At 37.6% G+C, this 25,715-nt stretch overlaps 1 long non-coding RNA gene across 1 annotated transcript; it reads left to right on the top strand.

Moving 5' to 3' along the window:
• Positions 1-868: 868 nt before the first annotated feature.
• Positions 869-24,792, top strand: Gm39919. The gene is made up of 3 exons (XR_866692.2): positions 869-932; positions 23,446-23,632; positions 24,417-24,792. It is a non-coding gene; the product is annotated as a predicted gene, 39919 (long non-coding RNA).
• The last annotated feature ends 923 nt before the right edge of the window (positions 24,793-25,715 follow it).

The raw sequence follows: 25,715 nt of genomic DNA, 5'->3' as shown, positions 1-25,715 counted from the left end.
TATATCTATCTGCATATATGTATATGTATGTGTGTGAAAAAGAGTTGAAATAAAGCGCTCTATGCTTCATATTTTTGAAAGACAAAGGACAGCCAAGTCTCTCTGGCTGGTTAATACTTGGAGCTTTGACTTTTTCTGGCTTTCTACAATGCTTCATTTCATCAGTCTCATTAAGAACATGATATTTTCGACATGCTAACTTGCCTGTGAGTAATTTTCAGACCTTTATTGAATCTATACACAATGAACAACTGTTGTGTGTATTTTTCCTCAGTCTGTCTTTCCAAGCTCAGTCTTTCAGCCATGCAGAAATCACCTTTCCTCTTGAAAGCATCAAACATATTCACAATTATTCTCTTCACCTAGATCATCCATCCCTCCGAAGCCTCTCAAGACCTTGTCTCATGGTGGACTGTAATCTGCAGTTGATCATTAAAATAAATCCTTTTCTTCCCCTGAGTTGCTTTTTGTCAGGGTGTTTTATTACAGCGACAGGAAATGCAACAGGGATATTATCACACATTGATATTTTGGCATCTCTAGTGAATGTGTTATTCTAAAGGATAGAGCTTTAAAGAGTTATGAAAAGGAAATAATATTCTGTTTCGGTTTACTTTGTTTTGCTTTTTTTAGCTTTAAAGAGGAAACCCATTTGGATAGGAGGTATTGGATTTGATTCATCCTGGTTCAATCTGAAAGCTGCTTCTTTGAGTGTTTAGATACATTTTACTATTTAAATTAAGACTCCCATAGCAAAAGGGATCATTTGGTAAGCATCTTTGTCCTGATCTGTGGTTTTATTGTGTTAAACAAGATGAACTGTGGAACAACTTAATGTTCTTTATTTTTGACACTGCAGGATATTGGCAAGAATGGCTTTCATTTCTTGAACTCATATCAACAAGGCAACTACAAATCATGTGTGTGTAGAGGTAAGATAATGCAAAGTGAACAGCACTTTACCAAATACAAAAATCTTTTTACACTTGAGAAAGGAAATGACTTGAAATGATGACAGAAGAGTTGGGAAAGAATAGAAAATCAACAAATAGAGGAACTGGCTTCACTAGAAGTAGGGTTTTCTGGGATGTTCTTAGGGAAGCCATAGCTAGCCATCTGTCAGTTATCATAGAAATTTAAAAAGGGATCAAAGAGTTTTGTAGAGTGATGTCCTCCAAGCATGACAGCCATAACTTTCATCAAAACATCTGTAGAGACACTCAAAATCAAGTTTGCTGGCTTTGATGTTCCTTTACAGAAAGAGGGAGCAAGAAGGCCACTGGACAATTCCTGTTATCTCAAAGATTTTGTTGTGTAACCCTCCCCCCCCAGATAGTTTTGTATGAGTTTGCCATAATTGCACATGACATTATGGGAGTGGCAAGCTAGAGTATGCAGTAGGTCCAAGGTTAACTGATGGGGAACTACAGCTATGAAGCTCTGCAGCAGCCACCCAGGTTGGGGTGAAGCTTACTTGTGACAAGACTCCTACTCCTCCTTGAACTTCCATCTCCCATTAGTCTCCCTTGTTTCCTAGGTGGTTCTGTATCTGCTCTCCTGTAATCATATGTATCTGATTTGATACCTTTAGCATGTTGTGTCTCACAAATGAGGGGAAACGTATAGGATTTTTTTTTCTGAGGCTGACTTAAGTTGCTGTCATTATCCCCAGTTGTTATTATCCCTTGAAATGGCACAATTTCATTCTTTATGCCTGAAAAACTTTCCACTATCATTATGTACCAAGTTTTCTTTATCCCTTCTTCTGTTATTGGATATCTTGGTTGGTTCATAGATCAGCTGTTGTAAAGAGTGTAGGGATACACAAGGATTCATCCATCTAGCAGTTAGGTGACATGTAGTCTTCTGGCTAAATACTGGGAAATTGGTCATGGCAAATCTACACTTAGCTTTTACAGAAAACTAATTTGTATAGTGGATGAACCAGTTTGCATTTACACCAGCAATGTGTAAGTGGGTTCTTTTTTTCTACAATATTTTTTTGTTAATTGTTTTCATGATCATTTTATCTTCAATGTGTAGTCTGTTGTGAAGGAAAGTCAGTAGGAGCTCAAGGAAGAAACCTGATGAGATGTGGGAACTGAGTCAGAAGCCTCAGGAGAAAGATGCCTAAGACTCTTCCCCTTGATTTGCTCATATTGTTTTTTAATACATCCCAGGGTCACTGACTTATGGATGACATAGCTCACAATGGGATGAACCATTTTACATCAACCATCAATCAAGAAAATACTCCGTAGGCTTATATAGAAACCAGTGCGATGATGTCCAGTTCTAGAGTGACATCTCACATGACTCTACCGTGTGTCTGATTGACCAAGAACAATCAAAAACAACCTGAACCATTTATGCTTTCATGACACATTTACCAAGTTTGGCTGCCACCATGAGATACAACCTTGGCCTTCTCTGGCTCACAGCTTTTGTGGGCTGACCCTAAGAAAACACTTTCCAGAAGATTTAACCCCATCGATGCTGGTCTCTTCTTAATCATAGCCAATTTTTCAGCCTCAGAAAATCAGCATCAGTTGTCCCAGTAAAGCAAAGGTTTCGCTTTAGTGGTTCTGACCTCTTGCTAGTCACAGCTGATTTTTCCGCATCATAAGACCAGAACTACAGATTCTTAGTTCAAACTATTATATAAATGGTCCCATGAGAGTCTGTTTCCCTCTAAGTCTTCATGAGCCAGGACTGGTTATCAGCATCTCTTTCAGTATCCCTATTTCTGGGTTCCCACAATAGCTAATTAAGCTCTTAGTATGCAATGGCTTTTTAGTCCAAATTTCCAAAGTCCCTAAGCAATCCTCCCTCCTCAAACATAATCAGTTCTGTCACAACACTAGCCCATGATCATGATACCAATTGCTGTCTTAGTTTGGTTTCTATTGTTATGATAAAAAAATATCATGACCTAAAGCAAGGGAGGGGACAAGGGTCATCAAGGAAGAAATTTAAGGTAGGACCTGGAGCTAGAAATTAAAGCAATGGCCATGGATGACTGTTGCTTATTAGTTTGCTCACCATGGCTTTCTCTGCCTGGTTTCTTATACCACCAGGACCAGCTGCTCAAGGGTGGCATTGGCTACAGTATGCTGGGACTTCTCATAATAATTAATCAAGAAGTGCTCCACAGGGCTGCCTATAGGTCCATCTGATAGGAACATTTTCACTATGAGATTCCCTCTTTAGAGATGATTCTCTACCTTGAGTCAACTTGACAAAAATCTAACTAGCACAGATGTTAAGACAACATTTCAAATTTGAAGTTAGTAAAGACAATTTTTATTAAATGTCACTATATAGAAAACACAAAGAATAAATGTTGTCACATCATCTCATAGGAATTTGATTGTCAATTCTTATATGTTCAATGTTTTTCTTCCAAAAAGAGAAACATTTTCCATATCAAACAAATAAGCCCCCATACCTCTGAGCTATATAATATATTCAATTTCCAATTTCTATTTCTTTGACAAAATATCCACACCCCAATTTTAGCTATCCAACTTAAGTATTAATTAACTGCATTTTGAATCAGTAAAATAGCTGAATTTTCACTCTGGCCTATAGGATCTGAAAAAGAAAAAAAAAAGCTGAGAAATCCACACACTATAAACCAAAAATGTCAATCCAATATTTGGAAATGCAATTTCTCTTGGAAAATAATTAGAGTGGCATACCTGGGGCACTTTCCTCTGCTTAAACCCAGGCTAGGGAGGTAGGGTGCTAGAAACCATGCATTCATAGAATCAATGTGAAAATGTAAAAGAACTTTCGTACATTCATCTACGTTCAGTTAACATTTTATTTCATGTTGATTCAAGGCTTCTTTGTTGCTTCAAGGATAAAAGTCAATTACAGGATTTGCCAAGGGAAGCTCTTAGGTAAGATTATTTCAGAAACACAAGAGAGGTTGCTTGAGGAAACAGAGTATAAAACCATTTGAAAATCAGCATTCAAAGTGATTTCCTCATTGTCATTGCCCACTTCCATTCACAGCATCTGAGAGAACAGCTTCTGTAGCTAAAATATTATTTTTTCAGGGTTATAAGAAGTGTATAGGAATTTTGCCTGTATTAGGTTGATTTAACAATATCCTTCATAATAGGATTTTATTCTAAATATTTTGTTTTCCCCTGTACACATGGAAATGTTTTTGTTATTTGACGCTATGCACAATTTACCTTCTCGATGAGGACTTTCTGGAACTTTTTGTGGTATTGGTAAAGCCACTGAATCCAGTTAGGCTTCTAAAATGTTCTGTGCCCATCTCTACTGATGCTCTTTTGCCTTATGGTGCATACATGATGGTCTCCCCTGGTCAGCAAGGCCTTGAAGGATAAAGCCCACTAAAGCAGTTAGCTGAAACTATATGTTGGCAGAGTAAATAGGATGTCAATCCATTGTCTGATGCATGAGTAAATTGCATATATGAACTTCCCTTTCATTTAATTCAGGTTTTCTCTCCAAAGGCACTGTTTCATATATTGTGAATGGTTTATCACACATGTCAGGAGATTAGATACATTAAGCAGGTGACAAAATCAACAATGAACAGGGGATTTATTGTAATCAACTGGTATGCTCAGCCTTGTAATTGCTCAGAGCTTTTTAGCTCCATAATTATACTGTTGCTTCAGTGTAGCCACTCAATGGTGTCATAATTAGTTGGCAATTGACTGGAGGATTTGTGGGATACTGTAGAATGTGAAACATGTTTGCAGGTTGACCATGAGGATGGATAAACTACTTAGTCGACAGATTCAAGAGAATGTTTAGCACATCATTTTCAAACTTCATCAATTGCTTCTTCCATTGTGTTTGTTTGTTTGTTGATCTTATCTTTCTCTAAGTATGTACATGTATTTTGGAAGCCATCTGTGTATAGAGACAGGCCACCCAATCCTTCCGTCATTCCATTTTTATTCCAACTCCTTTTGTCATGCTTACACACACTCCTGCCCCACACAGTAGTCTTCCTCGCAGTTTCCACTTCACTAAGGTTCCATGGAAACAGAGTTCCTACGTAAGGTTGATTCTGACGAGAATTAGCTCAAATATAGAGGTAGAGAAAAACTTTGAATAGAAAAAGTGTTTGTTTTCATCTAAATAGATCATGATCAGACTGTTAAGAACATGAGCCATTTAGAGAGCAGAAATGAGTGCTCTGTACAATGTGTTGTAACTGATACTACAGAGACTTCAGTGTTGTGTACAGACAGAATAATAGATGCCAAGGGCTTTCCTCCAGCCAAAGTCATCAGCCTTCCAGGATATCACTCTGAGCTGGAGACCAGGCATTTAAGCTGAGTCTGTGGGGACCATGCTATATTCCACTTTTAGCACAGTCCACAGCATCCACTTACTGCTTTGACAGGCACCCTCTCTTAAGTAAGAGTGAGACAGGGAACTCAAGTCATGAGGTGGGGATGTTTTTTTGTTAACTAAGTTGTAGAAGGTCTTCTGTGACAAAATCAGTTATACATGGCCATCTACGAGTGTGAGAAATTGAGGATAGGGAAGGAAGATAATCCTGGTATGGTGGACCTCAATGCTTCAGCCTTGTTCAAAGATGTTTGACATGAATATCCAATGACTGAAATTCTCTCTTGTCTCCTAATCCCACTTCTCTATTCCTTTACTCCTTTATACCCTCCTCCTCAAGGCTGCTCTCAAAATTTGTATAAAACACCATTGAATTCCTAATCTAAAGGTTATACCCGGCAAGCTCTAGAATTATTGAAGTATGCTTCCACACCTGGCTAATTATCAGTCTTAATATGCTGTGGTTCCTGGGAATTTTGTAAAGGCAAAATACCAAAATAAAATTTGTTTCATTCTTACAAAAATAAAAAAGCACTGTAGTGAGTACAAGGTGTGTGTGTGTGTGTGTGTGTGTGTGTGTGTGTGTGTGTGTGTGTAACTATTCATTTTTTTTCACATAATATTTTATTGGTTATTTTATTTATTTACATTTCAAATGTTATCCCCATTCCTGGTTTCCCCTCCACAAACTCTGTATCCCACCCCCTCCCCCTGCTTCTATGAGGGTGCTTCCCCACCCAGCCACCCACCCACTCCCACCTTACCACCTTAGCATTCCCCTATGCTGAGGCATTGATCCTTCACAGGACCAAGGGCCTCCCCTCCCATTGATGCCAGAAAAGGCCATACTTTGCTACATATGCTGCTGGAGCCATGAGTTCCTCCAACTCTTTGGTTGGTGGTTTAGTACTTTGGAGCTCTGGGGGTCTGGTAGGTTGATAATGTTGTTCTACCTGTGGGTTGCAAACACCTTCAGCTCCTTCAGCCATTCTACTAACTCCTCCATTGAGGTTCCTGTGCTCAGTCTGATGGTTGGCTGCAAGCATTTGAATCTGTATTGGTCAGACTCTGGCAGAGCCTCTCAGGAGACAGCTATATCAGGCTCCTATTAGCAAGTACTTCTTGGCATCAGCAATAGTGTCTGTGTTTGCTGACTGCATATGAGATGAATCCCCAGGTGGGACAGTCTCTGGATGGCCTTTCCTTCAGTCTCGGCTCCACTCTTCTTAAGAAGACTGAAAGACAATTCTCAGTGTAAGCTGAAAAGTTTGGTGATTGTCTGTAACTATGTATGAAGTAACTTCACTGTAATAACTTTATTTTAGGTTTGTTCAACTGTTCCCTGTATATAATGAATGCAAAAGTGTGTAAATGATAAGTAAAAGCAATCACATATTCTTTCTAACCCTGCTACTCCTGTTTGCTTTTAGGCTAGAATAAAAGGTCATGTTAGCATATCATTAATAACTAATAATAAAGAAATGGAGGCTTTATAAACTAATTCTAAAATGCCTTTCCAGACCCTGTCTCCCTTTTTAAATTGTTAGCTTCTTAGGTAGCAATGAAAGGGTTTTCACAAGTAAGAAACTTTTATTTGTAGAATATGTAAAATATATTTTACATGGGTTTCTTTTCAGTTTACTTACCAACATGTTTTTGTGTTCCAGGATTTAATTAAGCATACCATACCCTTCATGCAGGCATTGTTTATTCTCATACCGTATTTATTGAATCCCTTATGTACAATATAATACCATTAATAGATGAGTTTGGGGGTAATGAGTTTATGGATGTGGAAACTCATAGAAACCTGAGTTAGGTCTCACCTACTTTCTGTCTCTTGAAGTGATGAGATACTCAGCAGACAGTCAAGGAGTCCTAGCTTACCTCACAGTAGTTACCCCTATCAGTAACGTCTGATAGTATGATGACATGTTATAATTAATAACCCATTCTAGTAGATTACTATTAACCAGAGTCCATTCTATGCTAGGATGTATTCAATGTCTTAACATTGCTTTTTGTTTTCAGAATTCCATTCAAGGTATCAGATACTATGCCTATACCTCGAGGCTCCTCTGTCTGTGATACTGTCTCAGTATTTTGTTTCTGTCTTCATTAACTTGGGGGTGTTTTAAATTTTCTTTCATTATTATTGGCTTACTAGGCTTTCATATTTTGATCATATTCCCCCTCCTCCCCTAACTTCTCCAAGATAGACCCCTCTTTCACATCCACCAAATTTGCTGCTTTGTTTGTTTCATTTTTAAACCTATCACTTCAATATCTACTCTTGAATATAAGACCATCCATTGGAGCCACCCACAAGAAGATACAACCTTAAGGAACTCTCTCTCTCTCTCTCTCTCTCTCTCTCTCTCTCTCTCTCTCTCTCTCTCTCTCCTCTTTGCAGCTTTCAATTACCAATACCTCTTCAGCTAGGGAGAGACTTCCTCTGAACGTTTTCCATGAAGACGCTGCTTCTGGCTTGAACTTGCTCAGGTCTTGGGCATGTTGTCAGAACTGCTGTAATTTCTAATGTACAACTGTCTTTTTGTGTACAGAAAACACTTTTCTTTGTCATCTGGCAACTACAGCTGTTACTGTCTTTCTGTCTCTTCTTCTTACTAATTTCTTTAGAATTATAATTCTTTTTGAAGGTTGTGGTAGAATTCATCAGTGAAATTATTATATCTTGAATTCTCTTAAGCAGAAATTCAGTCATATTTATATATATTTATATTCTATGCTGAACACATGGACTTGTAAGCCAGCGATTTCTTTATTGCCTATGTCTGCTGAGTTTACAATCTATCAGTCCTGGGGTGGGGTTGAATCACTAGTATTACAGGAATTACATCATTCTTTCTATATAACAGAAGTTTTGGAGTGTCATTGAGTGGATTCTACCTTGCCTAATGCCCAGTATTTGCTAATCTCTTTATTTTCACCAACTTTGTGTGACCATGTAGCTATTTGGAAAAGTTTAATTCTTGTGAGTGTCCATACACTTTTTTTTAAAATGGAAACAATTCCCATTCTAAAGAAAATTACTAATAGTTGTCGGATCAAAATGTTACAGCAGTAAGGCAAGATCTTTCACTATGTACTACATTGCCCCACCAATCGTGAGGCTATCCAGCATAACTTGTGGGGACAGGTGTTACTCCTGTCTTTGTGGGCACCAGACACGTTTCATCAGGAATGCATACTTCTGGTCGCCATCTTGGCTCCGGGACTCCGCAGGACCTAGGAAATTAGTCTGAACAGGTTAGAGGGTGCGCCAGAGAACCGGACAGCTTCTGGGACGGGCGGAAGCACAGAGCCGCTGAGGCAGCAGCCTGGGCGGGCCGCAGACAACCGGCCACCATCCGGACCAGAGGACAGGTGTCCGCCTGGCTTGGGAGGCGGCCTCAGCCTCAGCAGCAGCGGTCACCATCTTGGTTCCAGGACTCCCTGGAACTTAGGATTTTAGTCTGCACAGGTGAGAGTCTGCACCACAGAAGCTGACAGCTTCTGGGAACTGCCAAAGCAACACAGCTTCTGAGAGAGGCCCTGTTTTGGGCCTTCTTCTTCGACCAGGAGGAGGTCCAAAAACAAGATATCTGCGCACCTTCCCTGTAAGAGAGCTTGCCAGCAGAGAGTGCTCTGAGCACTGAAACTCAGAGGAGAGAATCTGTCTCCCAGGTCTGCTGAGAGACGGTAACAGAATCACCAGAAGAACAATCTCTAAACAGAGTCAAATATAACTACTAACTCCAGAGAGTACCAGATGGCGAAAGGTAAACGTAGGAATCCTACTAACAGGAACCAAGACCACTCACCATCATCAGAACCCAGCACTCCCACTTCACCCAGTCCAGGGCACCCCAACACACCCGAAAACCTAGACCTAGATTTAAAAGCATATCTCATGATGATGGTAGAGGACATCAAGAAGGGCTTTAATAAATCACTTAAAGAAATACAGGAGAACACTGCTAAAGAGTTACAAGTCCTTAAAGAAAAACAGGAAAACACAATCAAACAGGTAGAAGTCCTTACAGAAAAAGAGGAAAAAACATACAAACAGGTGATGGAAATGAACAAAACCATACTAGACCTAAAAAGGGAAGTAGAAACAATAAAGAAAACTCAAAGTGAGGCAACACTGGAGATAGAAACCCTAGGAAAGAAATCTGGAACCATAGATTTGAGCATCAGCAACAGAATACAAGAGATGGAAGAGAGAATCTCAGGTGCAGAAGATTCCATAGAGAACATCGGCACAACAATCAAAGAAAATGGAAAATGCAAAAAGATCCTAACTCAAAATATCCAGGAAATCCAGGACACAATGAGAAGACCAAACCTATGGATAATAGGAGTGGATGAGAATGAAGATTTTCAACTCAAAGGACCAGCAAACATCTTCAACAAAATTATTGAAGAAAACTTCCCAAATATAAAGAAAGAGATACCTATGAACATACAAGAAGCCTACAGAACTCCAAATAGACTGGACCAGAAAAGAAATTCCTCCCGACACATAATAATCAGAACAACAAATGCACTAAATAAAGATAGAATACTAAAAGCGGTAAGGGAAAAAGGTCAAGTAACATACAAAGGCAAGCCTATCAGAATTACACCAGATTTTTCACCAGAGACTATGAAAGCCAGAAGAGCCTGGACAGATGTTATACAGACACTAAGAGAACACAAATTCCAGCCCAGGCTACTATACCCAGCCAAACTCTCAATTGCCATAGATGGAGAAACCAAAGTATTCCACGACAAAACCAAATTCTCACATTATCTCTCCACGAATCCAGCCCTTCAAAGGTTAATAACAGAAAAAAACCAATACAAGAACGGGAACAATGCCCTAGAAAAAACAAGAAGGTAATCCCTCAACAAACCTAAAAGAAGACAGCCACAAGAACAGAATGCCAACTTTAACAACAAAAATAACAGGAAGCAACAATTACTTTTCCTTAATATCTCTTAACATCAATGGTCTCAACTCCCCAATAAAAAGACATAGACTAACAAACTGGCTACACAAACAAGACCCAACATTTTGCTGTTTACAGGAGACACATCTCAGAGAAAAAGATAGACACTACCTCAGAATAAAAGGCTGGAAAACAATTTTCCAAGCAAATGGTATGAAGAAACAAGCTGGAGTAGCCATCCTAATATCTGATAAGATTGACTTTCAACCCAAAGTCATCAAAAAAGACAAGGAGGGGCACTTTGTTCTCATCAAAGGTAAAATCCTCCAAGAGGAACTCTCAATTCTGAATATCTATGCGCCAAATACAAGGGCAGCCACATTCATTAAAGAAACTTTAGTAAAGCTCAAAGCACACATTGCACCTCACACAATAATAGTGGGAGACTTCAACACACCACTTTCACCAATGGCCAGATCATGGAAACAGAAACTAAACAGGGACACACTGAAACTAACAGAAGTGATGAAACAAATGGATCTGACAGATATCTACAGAACATTTTATCCTAAAACAAAAGGATATACCTTCTTCTCAGCACCTCATGGTACCTTCTCCAAAATTGACCACATAATAGGTCACAAAACAGGCCTCAACAGATTCAAAAATATTGAAATTGTCCCATGTATCCTATCAGATCACCATGCACTAAGGCTGATCTTCAATAACAAAAAAAATAACAGAAAGCCAACACTCACGTGGAAACTGAACAACACTCTTCTCAATGATACCTTGGTCAAGGAAGGAATAAAGAAAGAAATTAAAGACTTTTTAGAGTTTAATGAAAATGAAGCCACAACGTACCCAAACCTTTGGGACACAATGAAAGCATTTCTAAGAGGGAAACACATAGCTCTGAGTGCCTCCATGAAGAAACGGGAGAGAGCACATACTAGCAGCTTGACAACACATCTAAAAGCTCTAGAAAAAAAGGAAGCAAATTCACCCAAGAGTAGTAGACGGCAGGAAATAATCAAACTCAGGGGTGAAATCAACCAAGTGGAAACAAGAAGAACTATTCAAAGAATTAACCAAACGAGGAGTTGGTTCTTTGAGAAAATCAACAAGATAGATAAACCCTTAGCTAGACTCACTAAAGGGCAAAGGGACAAAATCCTAATCAACAAAATCAGAAATGAAAAGGGAGACATAACAACAGATCCTGAAGAAATCCAAAACACCATCAGATCCTTCTACAAAAGGCTATACTCAATAAAACTGGAAAACCTGGACGAAATGGACAAATTTCTGGACAGATACCAGGTACCAAAGTTGAATCAGGATCAAGTTGACCTTCTAAACAGTCCCATATCCCCTAAAGAAATAGAAGCAGTTATTAATAGTCTCCCAGCCAAAAAAAGCCCAGGACCAGACGGGTTTAGTGCAGAGTTCTATCAGACCTTCAAAGAAGATCTAATTCCAGTTCTGCACAAACTTTTTCACAAGATAGAAGTAGAAAGTACTCTACCCAACTCATTTTATGAAGCCACTATTACTCTGATACCTAAACCACAGAAAGATCCAACAAAGATAGAGAACTTCAGACCAATTTCTATTATGAATATCGATGCAAAAATCCTCAATAAAATTCTCGCTAACCGAATCCAAGAACACATTAAAGCAATCATCCATCCTGACCAAGTAGGTTTTATTCCAGGAATGCAGGGATGGTTTAATATACGAAAATCCATCAATGTAATCCACTATATAAACAAACTCAAAGACAAAAACCACATGATCATCTCGTTGGATGCAGAAAAAGCATTTGACAAGATCCAACACCCATTCATGATAAAAGTTCTGGAAAGATCAGGAATTCAAGGCCCATACCTAAACATGATAAAAGCAATCTACAGCAAACCAGTAGCCAACATCAAAGTAAATGGAGAGAAGCTGGAAGCAATCCCACTAAAATCAGGGACTAGACAAGGCTGCCCACTTTCTCCCTACCTTTTCAACATAGTACTTGAAGTATTAGCCAGAGCAATTCGACAACAAAAGGAGATCAAGGGGATACAAATTGGAAAGGAGGAAGTCAAAATATCACTTTTTGCAGATGATATGATAGTATATATAAGTGACCCTAAAAATTCCACCAGAGAACTCCTAAACCTGATAAACAGCTTCGGTGAAGTAGCTGGATATAAAATTAACTCAAACAAGTCAATGGCCTTTCTCTACACAAAGAATAAACAGGCTGAGAAAGAAATTAGGGAAACAACACCCTTCTCAATAGTCACAAATAATATAAAGTATCTCGGCGTGACTCTAACTAAGGAAGTGAAAGATCTGTATGATAAAAACTTCAAGTCTCTGAAGAAAGAAATTAAAGAAGATATCAGAAGATGGAAAGATCTCCCATGCTCATGGATTGGCAGGATCAACATTGTAAAAATTGCTATCTTGCCAAAAGCAATTTACAGATTCAATGCAATCCCCATCAAAATTCCAACTCAATTCTTCAACGAATTAGAAGGAGCAATTTGCAAATTCATCTGGAATAACAAAAAACCTAGGATAGCAAAAACTCTTCTCAAGGATAAAAGAACCTCTGGTGGAATCACCATGCCTGACCTAAAGCTTTACTACAGAGCAATTGTGGTAAAAACTGCATGGTACTGGTATAGAGACAGACATGTAGACCAATGGAATAGAATTGAAGACCCAGAAATGAACCCACACACCTATGGTCACTTGATCTTCGACAAGGGAGCTAAAACCATCCAGTGGAAGAAAGACAGCATTTTCAACAAATGGTGCTGGCACAACTGGTTGTTATCATGTAGAAGAATGCGAATCGATCCATACTTATCTCCTTGTACTAAGGTCAAATCTAAATGGATCAAAGAACTTCACATAAAACCAGAGACACTGAAACTTATAGAGGAGAAAGTGGGGAAAAGCCTTGAAGATATGGGCACAGGGGAACAATTCCTGAACAGAACAGCAATGGCTTGTGCTGTAAGATCGAGAATTGACAAATGGGACCTAATGAAACTCCAAAGTTTCTGCAAGGCAAAAGACACCGTCAATAAGACAAAGAGACCACCAACAGATTGGGAAAGGATCTTTACCTATCCTAAATCAGATAGGGGACTAATATCCAACATATATAAAGAACTCAAGAAGGTGGACTTCAGAAAATCAAACAACCCCATTAAAAAATGGGGCTCAGAACTGAACAAAGAATTCTCACCTGAGGAATACCGAATGGCAGAGAAGCACCTGAAAAAATGTTCAACATCCTTAATCATCAGGGAAATGCAAATCAAAACAACCCTGAGATTCCACCTCACACCAGTCAGAATGGCTAAGATCAAAAATTCAGGTGACAGCAGATGCTGGCGAGGATGTGGAGAAAGAGGAACACTCCTCCATTGTTGGTGGGATTGCAGGCTTGTACAACCACTCTGGAAATCCGTCTGGCGGTTCCTCAGAAAATTGGACATAGTACTACCGGAGGATCCAGCAATACCTCTCCTGGGCATATATCCAGAAGATGCCCCAACTGGTAAGAAGGACACGTGCTCCACTATGTTCATAGCAGCCTTATTTATAATAGCCAGAAGCTGGAAAGAACCCAGATGCCCCTCAACAGAGGAATGGATACAGAAAATGTGGTACATCTACACAATGGAGTACTACTCAGCTATTAAAAAGAATGAATTTATGAAATTCCTAGCCAAATGGATGGACCTGGAGGGCATCATCCTGAGTGAGGTAACACATTCACAAAGGAACTCACACAATATGTACTCACTGATAAGTGGATATTAGCCCAAAACCTAGGATACTCAAGATATAAGATACAATTTCCTAAACACATGAAACTCAAAAAAAATGAAGACCGAAGTGTGGACACTATGCCCCTCCTTAGAAGTGGGAACAAAACACCCTTGGAAGGAGTTACAGAGACAAAGTTTGGAGCTGAGATGAAAGGATGGACCATGTAGAGTCTGCCTTATCCAGGGATCCACCCCATAATCAGCATCCAAACGCTGACACCATTGCATACACTAGCAAGATTTTATCGAAAGGACCCAGATGTAGCTGTCTCTTGTGAGACTATGCCGGGGCCTAGCAAACACAGAAGTGGATGCCCACAGTCAGCTAATGGATGGATCATAGGGCTCCCAATGGAGGAGCTAGAGAAAGTACCCAAGGAGCTAAAGGGATCTGCAACCCTATAGGTGGATCAACATTATGAACTAACCAGTACCCCGGAGCTCTTGACTCTAGCTGCATATGTATCAAAAGATGGCCTAGTCGGCCATCACTGAAAAGAGAGGCCCATTGGACACACAAACTTTATATGCCCCAGAACAGGGGAACCCCAGGGCCAAAAAGGGGGAGTGGGCGGGTAGGGGAGTGGGGGTGTGTGGGTATGGGGGACTTTTGGTATAGCATTGGAAATGTAAATGAGCTAAATACCTAATAAATAATGGAAAGAAAAAAAAAAAAGGAATGCATACTTCTGTCTTCTCACACACAGACACTAGCTAGTACTCTGATGAACACTTGAGAGGATCATCAGTAAAGGCATTTTCTCTGCTGATTTCTTTTTCTTAGGACTATATCCTCTTGCACTTCCCCAAATCATCCCACTTCTACCTCCTGTTGGCAGGTAATCTGCTAGATTCCCTCTAGTTTCTCAACTTTGAACTATAACCTGCAAACATTGTCAGATCATGAATCTGCGTCCTGTGACATATAGAATATTCTAGAATATTCCTCTGCTGTCCAACCACCCCTCTCTTTTATTCTTTTTTTTTTCTTTTTTGTGTTTTTTGTGGTTTTTTTTTTTTTTTGGTTTTGTTTTTTTGCCTTTTTTTTTTTTTTGGTGAACCAAGTTTAATAAGCCAAATCCTAAAATACAAGCCACCTTTTTTCTTTGTAATCAGATATTTTATATTATTTCATTCTTTCCTCGAACTTTCTTGCTTAACATTTTTCCCTTTATTTACCACCACTTTCATCCACTTTGATCCACTTTTATTATTTCCTGAATAGGATGCTTTGGCTTGGAAATTTTCAGGTATTCCTAAATTAAGTCCATACTATAATTTTTGTAAGTCAAATACTTTCTGATTTCTGTTCTGATCATTCTTCTTTGATCAATGACTTGTGAACATTATTTACTGATTTTTAAGATACAAGAATTAATTATAGTTTGTTGTATTCTAATTTAAATATCTTTTTTATCCACTGAATATAGTTGAGATTTTCTTTGTTTTACATTGCTTGATCCTTGTCAAGCATTTGATCTTAATTACTTGATTGTGAATCATCATTTATTAGTCCTGAGCATTGTTTCTGTTATATTGCTTTGGTTGAGGCTTCTGTAACCTTAAGAAATGCTGTGTAACCATGCAATGAAAATGACAAAACAGGGTTAGATTTAATAATTTTAGTAACAAAGAGTTTTGCTGTTTCATTGAGAATTTGTAGCTATATTACTTTTGATAGCAACGATAGTCTTTCAACACTTATAGTCAGAATACAACTTCAAATGCTATAATACAATTATGTAAATTCTTGCTATATATGTGCAGTTACTTTAAGATCGTTTTTATAGGGCACAGAGAGAATGCATAACTGAAATGTCATTTAAACTATATCAGATAAACAATCTATGTTGAATTCCTGTTTACTTTAGATTTCACTAAAAATATATTTTTTATAGTTTCAAAGACTTGAAGAAATTGAATGTATTTTATATAGAATTGTTGTGAATTCCTCTGTTACTGGAAAAATACTGCCATTTTGGGATACTGAAAAAGCACAAAGAACCAAAAAATTCATATCCAGTCTTTCTAAATGAGCACCATCAAAATACATGCAAATGGTGAATGGTACAATACTAACCTGTCACAGAATGATTAAAGTAAATAGACTGTTTCTTGGGAAGAACACATTTCATTAGATGAACTTATATTTTGACCCTTTTTTGCTAATTAAATTGAATTTAATAACATCTATTTATCTATCTCATTACCTTCCTTCCTTCACTTTGTGAAATAACCAACACACACACAAATACATACACACACACACACACACACACACACACACATACACACACAAACACAAACACACACACACAAAACCAAGCATACACACACACAAGCACCAGAGAGAGGAGGGAGGGAGAGAGAGAGAGAGAGAGAGAAAGAGAGACAGAGACAGAGACAGACAGAGAGAGAGAGAGAGATGAAAAGGGAGGGGAGGAATGTTCTAGGTCATAAACTATCAGGTAATTAACTTACATTCAATAAATGGATTTTTAGAGTAGACAACAAAGTTGAGATTGTGGATTAATATTTTGAAAATAATGTCTGGTGATTACATTTATTTCTATTGCTATAATATCTATATTTGACTCTGACTAGGAGGCTAGAAGTAAGGTCCCCAGTACCAAATACCACAATAGACCTAAAAGTGAGAAATCAATGTTGTAAATACAATTCCCTGAGATGAAAAAGGATAATGCATTCTGATCCTCAATAATGGATTTAAAATTGTTAAATCTGCCCATCTTTTGGACACATTTCTTATACTTACATATTTTTTAGTATCTTCTGGATAAAATGCATAAGACCTTGTGGTCACTCCTCAACATACTTCCACCAGGAGATGTTCTCACCCACTGATTGCTTGCTTGTTTTCAGGCATATCATATCCCATAAAACAGCCACAGAAACAAAATAAGTAACTATATAATTCCTAGAGTTGAGTTACTAGCAAGTACATGCCAATAACTGTCCTGGAAGATAGCTAATGCTGCTCAGCTTTGCTGCCTGACAACTTCCCTGCAACAAATTACAATCATACGTCAAAATAAATTTTCAAAATTTCAAGAGGAGAGAAGCTACTTAGAAAAGAAAAAAAAAAAAAAAAACTAGCTGGGCAGTGGTGGTGCACGCCGTTAATCCCAGTACTTGGGAGGCAGAGGCAGGCAGATTTCTGAGTTCAGGGCCATCCTGGACTATAGAGTGAGTTCCAGAACAGCCAGGGCTACACAGAGAAACCCTGTCTTGAAAAACAAAAAGACAATCAAAGCTAATCAAAGTTTGCTCTCCTGGGAGATATTTTTTATAGAAAATGTATTATATAGTTAATGCAAAATTGAAATATGTAACTCTTAGAATATTTTATGATTTTGACATGAGTAGGTGGGAAATTTTAATGTTCCAGAATTTCTCAATCCATTTTGCTCTATCATAAACTTACTTGGTGTCTTATCAGAAATTATATCTTTCATAGATGTGGTCACTATGAATTATGCCAGGGGAAAATGTTTCCTGGTAATCCAGGCTTAGAAAACATTCTCTTCACTTAATTTTCTTATAGCCGGAATAGAAGAAATAAGAGTAAACTGGTTTTGATTTTCCTGATCAAAAATGAGTTCATATATAACTCCTCTCCACTGATGTTTTTAAATAAAGTAGGCTGTTGTCTTCAGGAGTGGAAGAGTGACCCCTGGAAGGATGTAAGCAATGAAGCAACTTTCAAACTAAAGAGACAGAGAAATAGCAAAGCAGCACCCAGACCAGCAGTGGGCAAGCAGAGGGAGCATGAGAGTCAGCTGTCGATACCAGGGAGTGTTTGCTAAGTTCTGCTTCTGGTTTGGGATATATGTCTTTTGCCGCACTCAGAATTCAACCTAAAGGCATTTAGTCAACAGGGAAAAGCCACCACTAAGTAAAGGCAGCTCTAGCTGAAAGTGATAGATGTGGCTCATGAAGTCAGTTCTTTGAACTCTTTTTATATAAAGCATATTGAATTCCTTTAGTAATTTCATTAACCTTGTCATGTTGCTGTCCCAGAGAGAATGCAATTTAGTTTTTAACTTGGATTTTGACATCAGTTCTAGATGATGAATTATTATAAATGATATAATTTATTCAAAATGCATTAAATGTTTATGAGAGACTGAAATGGGTGCTGAGGTTTAAAAAAAAAGCAAGTTAGAGGCTTTGCTCAGAATGAATTTGTAGGTACCCTAGCTATTGCATATTCACCATTACTGAGCTAGGAAGTGCTTGCTTCCTGGCACAGTGGAGAGAATGGCATGCCTCACTGTGGTCCTTTTTATAGCCTGTCTCCAAACAAATGATTGATCTCTGTCTTATGGTTATTCTAAAGTATCTGGTGTCTTAAGAAAACCCAGATAGCAAACATTTCAAATCCTTAGTCTTTGAATTTAAAAGACACAGCCAAAGTACAGTAGGAAAGAGACAATAATAAGTGACCATTCACCACAATATTTTTTCCATCTTCAGAGAATATGAAGACCATTATATAGGTCAAAGTATATAACAGTCATGTTTTGATATAGAGAGAAGGGTAGAGGTTCTTTGCCTCAAAATGAGGTACAAAGTGAGGAAACATCCTGTAAGAGAAATTCCATTTGTTTGTTTGTTTGTTTGTTTGTTTATTGGAGGTTAGTCTTATTCTGCAGTAGTTGTGGGTCTGGAAATCACCATGTAGTCTTACACACAGGGTGCTCTTAGACACAGTTTCTTTTGCCATAGTTGTTGATATGCTGTAATCACAGACTGAGAATATAAGCTTTATAATTATAAATTAATTCCTGTCATGAAACAAATATTACACTGGCTAATCCAAATAGGATTTTTAAATATACTATCATCATATTTGCCAAGCCAAAAAAAAAAACTGATTTCAGTTTTGTTCTGTTTTTGGTTTTGATCCAGAGGCTCACTGTGTAGTGCTGAACTCAATAAATAGCCTAGTTCAGCCTCTAGTCTATGATAATCCTGTCCTAGCCTCTATAGTGCTGGGATTACAGGTGTGCACCATCACATCAGGTTTATCTGTATGACATATTAATATTCTCTCTCTCCATCTCCCTCTCCCTCTCCCTCCCTCCCTCCCTCTCTCTCTCTCTCTCTCTCTCTCTCTCTCTCTCTCTCTCTCTCTCTCTCTCTCTCTCTCTCTCATTTTTGGAGTTCTTAATATAGTCTAGTTATTAATTCCCTGACTGAAGTATAGCTAACACATATTCTCTCATTGTATAGACTATGTGTTGACTTGTTGAGAGTTTCTTTTGCGTAGAAGAAGCTTTTAAAGTTCATGTATTACCTGTTGTCAATTCTTGGATTTATTTTCTGTGCTATTAAAGTATTCTGCATGTTTCAGTCTATGCCAAATCTTGAAGTGCTTTTTGTTTTGTTCTAGCAGTTTCAGAATTGTGAGATGATTTGGTGGAAGAGGAGAGATATGGCTGTAAATGTCTTCTTTTGTGAGTGGGCATTTTGAAACATTTTAGGAAGTGTATAATTTTTCATGATTATATATTTCAGTCTATATGAAATGTTACTGATTCATGCTATCCATGATTGCACATATTCCCTAAACACAGTGTATCTATTATAATTGTTGGTGTTATAATTAAACATACATTGCAAGGATCTCTGTGACCATAAAGGCTAGCAGAGTGTTGATCTGCATGAGATAAGAAGGCTATTCAGTTTAACAAGTTTCAGTAGCTGCTGTTGGTTCACACTTTAAGTATAACAGAGCTGACATAGTCCTGTTGCAAGCAAATTCTACAAAAGCAGATACATGTAAACAATAGGTTTTACATTATATATGTAAACTAAATAGTATAATGAATGGGAAAGTCAGTTAGAAAACCCACATAGTCTTGAAGAAATGAGTGATCATAAAGATATATTATTATCGTTGCTTAATGTGCATATGAGTTCTAATAAAATAATCTTTCATCGATCAAATTAATTTTCCTTTTGTTAAAACCATCGTTTCCATGGGTAAGTAATTTCATTCTTTATTTTTATTCAGCTTCACTAACTGTTCTAGTGCATGAAGTTTTGTTATTCTTATTTATTCTGACTGACCCTTGTTGAACTTCCCAAATCAATGTATTGTTGCTTCTTCAATTCTTTGTTATATCTGTTCTTGTGTTTCTCACTGGTTATTTTTAATATCTTTTTGTTTCCTATTTAATATAGCAACTCACCATTTGCTTAATTTCTTCTGTTTCTTTTTATTTTTCAATTTTCATCTTCTTATGCTTCTGGGCTTCATTCTGACTTCTTGGCTCTAGACGTCAGATATCTAACTCCTATCTTTAACTGTGTCAAATATGCTGGCTCACAGAGTTACTTTGCAACTATTTTCTGTTCTAAGAATCATGTTTTTTTCAGATCTGTTCAGCAGGAGTGAAGATACTTTGACCCCCTCAGCATTCTCTTTATTTATTTTCTGTCTTCTAGAAAGTACAAAGGGAATGGTGTCATTGTGATTATGAGATTCTATCATCATCAGTATTGTGAGGGTCTGCTTTGTCTCAGGGATGTTTCTTGCCCCCTATTTTTATTTTAAATTCATATCTGAACTTCTTGTAATTATGTCTGGTTTAAGAAATCTGTCTTTACTTTTTCCATGAACCTAGAGTAAATTACAAATGGAAACATTTTCTGGTCATGTATATATATGTGCATGGTGCGTGGAAGCATGTGTCTTTGCATTTATGTGGACTGTACATGTGTATGTAGGTACATATGCACTTGTGTGCACGTGGATGCTTGCAGTTGACATTGGGTAACTCCCTGGATGGCTCTTTATTTGCTGAGACATGGTCTTCCACTGGACCTGGAAATGCCAATTCTCACTAGTTTAACTATCAAGATGTCTCCAGGAATCCACTATTTCTGCCTCCAAAATGTAAGACATATAAGCCTCTGTTATGCCTTCCAGATTTGTAACTGAGTTTGAGGGATCAAGACTCTGGTCCTTACACTTCATTTACTGGGACAGCTCCTTGGCCTCCGTTAGAAATGCTTTAAACAAAATGAGGATATGATAAATATGTAAAATATGAATTAAATGAGCTCATTGAAGTGTCCACCCTCTCAAAAAAAAAAAAAGAATTTCATAATCCCACAAGCATATAGGCCTGTTACCCCATTAGGACCTAAGCATAACAACATGGCTGCTAGTGGTAGCTCATTCATTCATTCAGATTAACACAAAATTAGAGCAGTATCATAACTGTATTTAGAGAAAAATTTCCTTGTGCAAAAGAATGGACATAAATAAAATGACAGTCTGCTAATTTCTCCTTAAGACACTACACAGGCTACTTTGTTTTCCAAACATTGCCATATCCTTCTGGGATTCCATTCAAGTTAGCCCTTTGTCATGGAACAGTGACCCACTATACATGCCCTTCTGATCCATTCCCTCCTTCCATATACTTCTCAGTTGGAGTACTACATGCCACAAGAACTTTTCTTAGCTCCCCTAGATTGTACTAAATATTTCTATGTGGTTCTGTAATTACCTCTTAAGTGACGCTTCTTTCTATAAACTCTTTGCAATGGAGACGTTTCATTTTGTGCATTTCATTGTAAATCCTTGGTTAATTCTGATAATATAGGGAGTATCCATCGCTCAGTTTCATTTTTATTGGATGTTGGTGTGGTACAATTGTATATACTTATAGGATACAAAATGGGGATATGATAGATATGTATAATATGAATTAAATGAGCTCATTGAAGTGTCCACCCTCTCAAAAAAAAAAAAAAAAAAAAAAAAAAAAGAAAGAAAGAAATGCTTTAAACAAATTTCCAGGTTAGATTTTTTTTCCATTTTTTATTAGGTATTTAGCTCATTTACCTTTCCAATGCTATACCAAAAGTCCCCCATACCCACCCACCCCCACTCCCCTACCCACCCACTCCCCCTTTTTGGCCCTGGCGTTCCCCTGTACTGGGGCATATAAAGTTTGTGTGTCCAATGGGCCTCTCTTTCCAGTGATGGCTGACTAGGCCATCTTTTGATACATAAGAGTATGTAGTTCGTTTGCTATGTCTGTGTGTTTATGTGATTGTGATCAAAAATTTCAGAGGAGATTCTTATATGACCCCACTAAGAGAAAAATAAGCAGAGGTACTTGTCTTAACTTTACCTTTTGGGAGGCTTTCAGCTCACTGATAGAGGTACTGCATACAGAGTCTCTGTCTCTCTGTGATCCTTTATAGCCTATACTGTCTCCTCCCTAATCTGGTAGCCATAGAAACAGACACAACAAATAGCCAGAGAAGACAGATAGCCCTGGTGTTCTGCTTTACTTTGGATTTTCATCCTTCAGCATTTCTGAAGACTTTTTCTGATTATCACTAACACAATCATGTTAGGGCACACTGATGCATGGTCTGTCTTACTTTTTCCACACTTCCAGCCATTTTCTCTGATCATCTCACCAGCTTTCCTTGTGTGAGTCTGCTGTTACAATTATATAGCATTGAGTTATTCCCCTGAGAAAACTGTTCCGTTTGTCTGTTGGTCTGTCTGTCTGTCTGTCTGTCTATTTTACACTACTTCTTGACCATAACATTCATTAGGTACTAGTAAATGCATTACTGAAGGACCAGATGATTAAGGAAGACATTTTCCACTGGGTTCAGTTTGACTTTACAGGTTACACCCTGAAGAAAAACAATTTATGAAAGAGTTTAAAGTTCATAATATACTTTGTATTTTGTTTGATGATTAGCATCACTGGTACACTAAATCTGCAAGTTTATGCTGCACACTTTTCAGAAAGAGGAACTATGTTACTATGTCTCATCAAATCTGTCACCCCAGTAGGGAACCTAAATATACTTGATAAGATTTTATATGTGGAGCTAAACAAAAAGCCTCAAAGATCAGTAATGATTAATGACTTGCTAAACTGGAATTACATAGTTTATATAGGACATAGAACAAAAGCAACCCAAGTAAATGGATATATCTTAGAAAATTTTGTCACATAAATGGTTGTACATTTGTTAGTTTTCCAAAATGATATGAAATCTCTCTCTCTCTCTCCCTCTCTCTCTCCCTTTCTCTCTCTCAGATTTAATATTTATAATGGATAAGATCTTTTTTAACAATTTATTTTGTAAGTTTATATATGAAAAGTTTATGTTGCATTTTACTTTTAAATTATATTATGATATATTTACTGCTTACTTCTGATTTAGTTGTGCCTGCAACTTTGAAATCTTATATAATACATGGACCTAAAGTATCATTTTAAAATTAAATATTTTTATTTATGTGTAAGGATCTGTATATGACATATGTGAAGAGCTCATGGAGGCTGAAGGAGGGTATCAGATGTCCCTGGAGCTGTCATGACAGGTGGTTGTGGACAACGCGAAGTCCCTGTTAGAAGCCAAATTTGAGCCCTCTGGAAGAACAGTATGCACTTTTAACTATTACCAGTTTTCTAAGCATTCTTTAAACCAAATGTAAGTTCCTGACCTACTGGCCACATCTTCATATAAATCTAAGACCTTTCAAAATTTTATATTTTAAAGCACATCCCATAGGCTACCATGGAAGGTCTGATGGAGCTGGAAAGACTTCGAAGAGACATTTCTGTGGACACATACCTGTGTTGATTCCTTATACCTCAAGTTAGGGAGCTATAATTTCATTTCTTAGATTGGGAGAGATTCTATATCAAGTTGCACTACAAGATTGCCTTCCAAAGGTCTATTTCATCCTGGTGAAGAACGTATGACAGGAACATGAGGCTAGTTAACCTTTACATGTTTCAGAGCTACCAACTGCAGGTTGTAGACCTGAATTTGATATCACACACCCTTGAACTGAAGCTCAGCTCTCTTCAGTTTCCATGAGCAGAGATGCATGAGCAGGCCAAGTTTCCATCTCTGACTCCTAATTACCCTTTCATCCAGCCATGTGCATTATTTTAGACCTGCCCACAAGTTGATCATGAGAAACTGTCGTGAAAACAGAGATAAATGTTCTCACCAAGGATCTGACACATGCAATGTGCTCAGCTTTACAAGTGCATGTGACGATGTCTTGAAAATACTCAGATCTATAGACAAAAATGTCGAAACTATTATGTTAGTTCAGCTGTTTAGAGAATAGCTTTGTCAATGAACTCAGGATGAACCAGGAAGAAGTCTGTTTTCTTCAAATACATACTAAAATAGTGACTGTCATTCTAGCCATCAATGGCAAGTAATTTTAAAGGAAAATTCTATGTGTTTACCTTCACAGTGTGGATTGAATTCATGAACATGATTATGAAACATCATTTGACTGAGGAAGTGGATATGGAAGCAGAAGAGCATTCTACCAACAAGAATGTGAAATGTAGAGAAAGAAAAAAATATCAGTAGAAAACTGATGGAAAGGCATAAGACATTTAGACCCTGGTTATTCAGAAAGAATTACGAAACTGCTGACTTCCAACCAAGTCTTGCAATTAAATTAGCACACCACCCTGCATGGGAAAATGGGCACAAACCAAGCTGTGTTCTTAGCCTAAGCAATGGCATAGGAATTTGAATGCATTGTGGTTGGCAGAAACCAGGCACCTGATGGGACTGGAGATTAGTGTATAAGATGGAGCTGGCAATGAGAAGACTCAACTATCACCGTGTTTAAGCTCCACATTCTTCCTTGGCCTTGGGTTCTGAGAACGGATGTCACCCATCCAAATCATTTCTGGAATCAACTTTTCTTGTTTACAAGGTGTTTCAGGATTACACTCAAATCTCCATAAATTCTTCTTGGAATCTAATTAGGAAGAGGTCTGCTTCACAGAGGAGAAAATTAAGATTGAGAGAAACACATGGGCGCTCAGTTCAGTAGCATTTCTACTTTATAACAGCAGCAGTCTCAGGCTCATTATGCCCATGTATTCTTCAAGCAATATGCTAGGCAGATGTATTTTGACACTTCTGAAGTCAAAAGAAAATCTAGGATCCTCAAGTCAAAAGCAGAAATTTAGGATCCTGAGGAGAGCCAATAGCATTAATGATTGTAACACAGAGGTAACTGTGAAGAGGGCAGATGATCGTAAAATCATCTAGATTAGAGTTGGGCCATATCATTATCAGCCATATCATTACCAGTAACACAATTTTTCTTTAAAGAGACCAGAATAAATGTGGTTAAATTTCATATTGTTATATATAAGTCCTCGTGTATTGAAATACAGGGTACCTTTTGGTTGTATCTTCCTAATAAAATAATAGAAATTGCAATGTCCATTCAGTACACACTAAGCCACTCTTCAGAGGGTCTCATCAGAGTGTCACATAGAATGCACATGTATAAATCATATATTTAGTTGTACAATCTTTAAAGTCTTTAGAGATCTTAGTTTAGATGCTTATCTTCCCATTCTTCTTCAGAGAATAGTATTTTATATACACACTAATAAATAATATTTTATATTCACATAATTAAATAATATTTTATGTTCACATAATTAAATAATATTTTATGTTCACATAATTAAATAACATGAAATACCAAATTTTAATGATGCTGAGTCATTAATTAAACAAG

This window comes from Mus musculus, chromosome 2 (assembly GCF_000001635.26).
Source record: "Mus musculus strain C57BL/6J chromosome 2, GRCm38.p6 C57BL/6J".
Taxonomy (NCBI): Eukaryota; Metazoa; Chordata; class Mammalia; order Rodentia; family Muridae; genus Mus; species Mus musculus.
The sequence above is the reverse complement of the archived record's forward strand: the minus strand, read 5'-3'. Positions and strand labels throughout refer to the sequence as shown.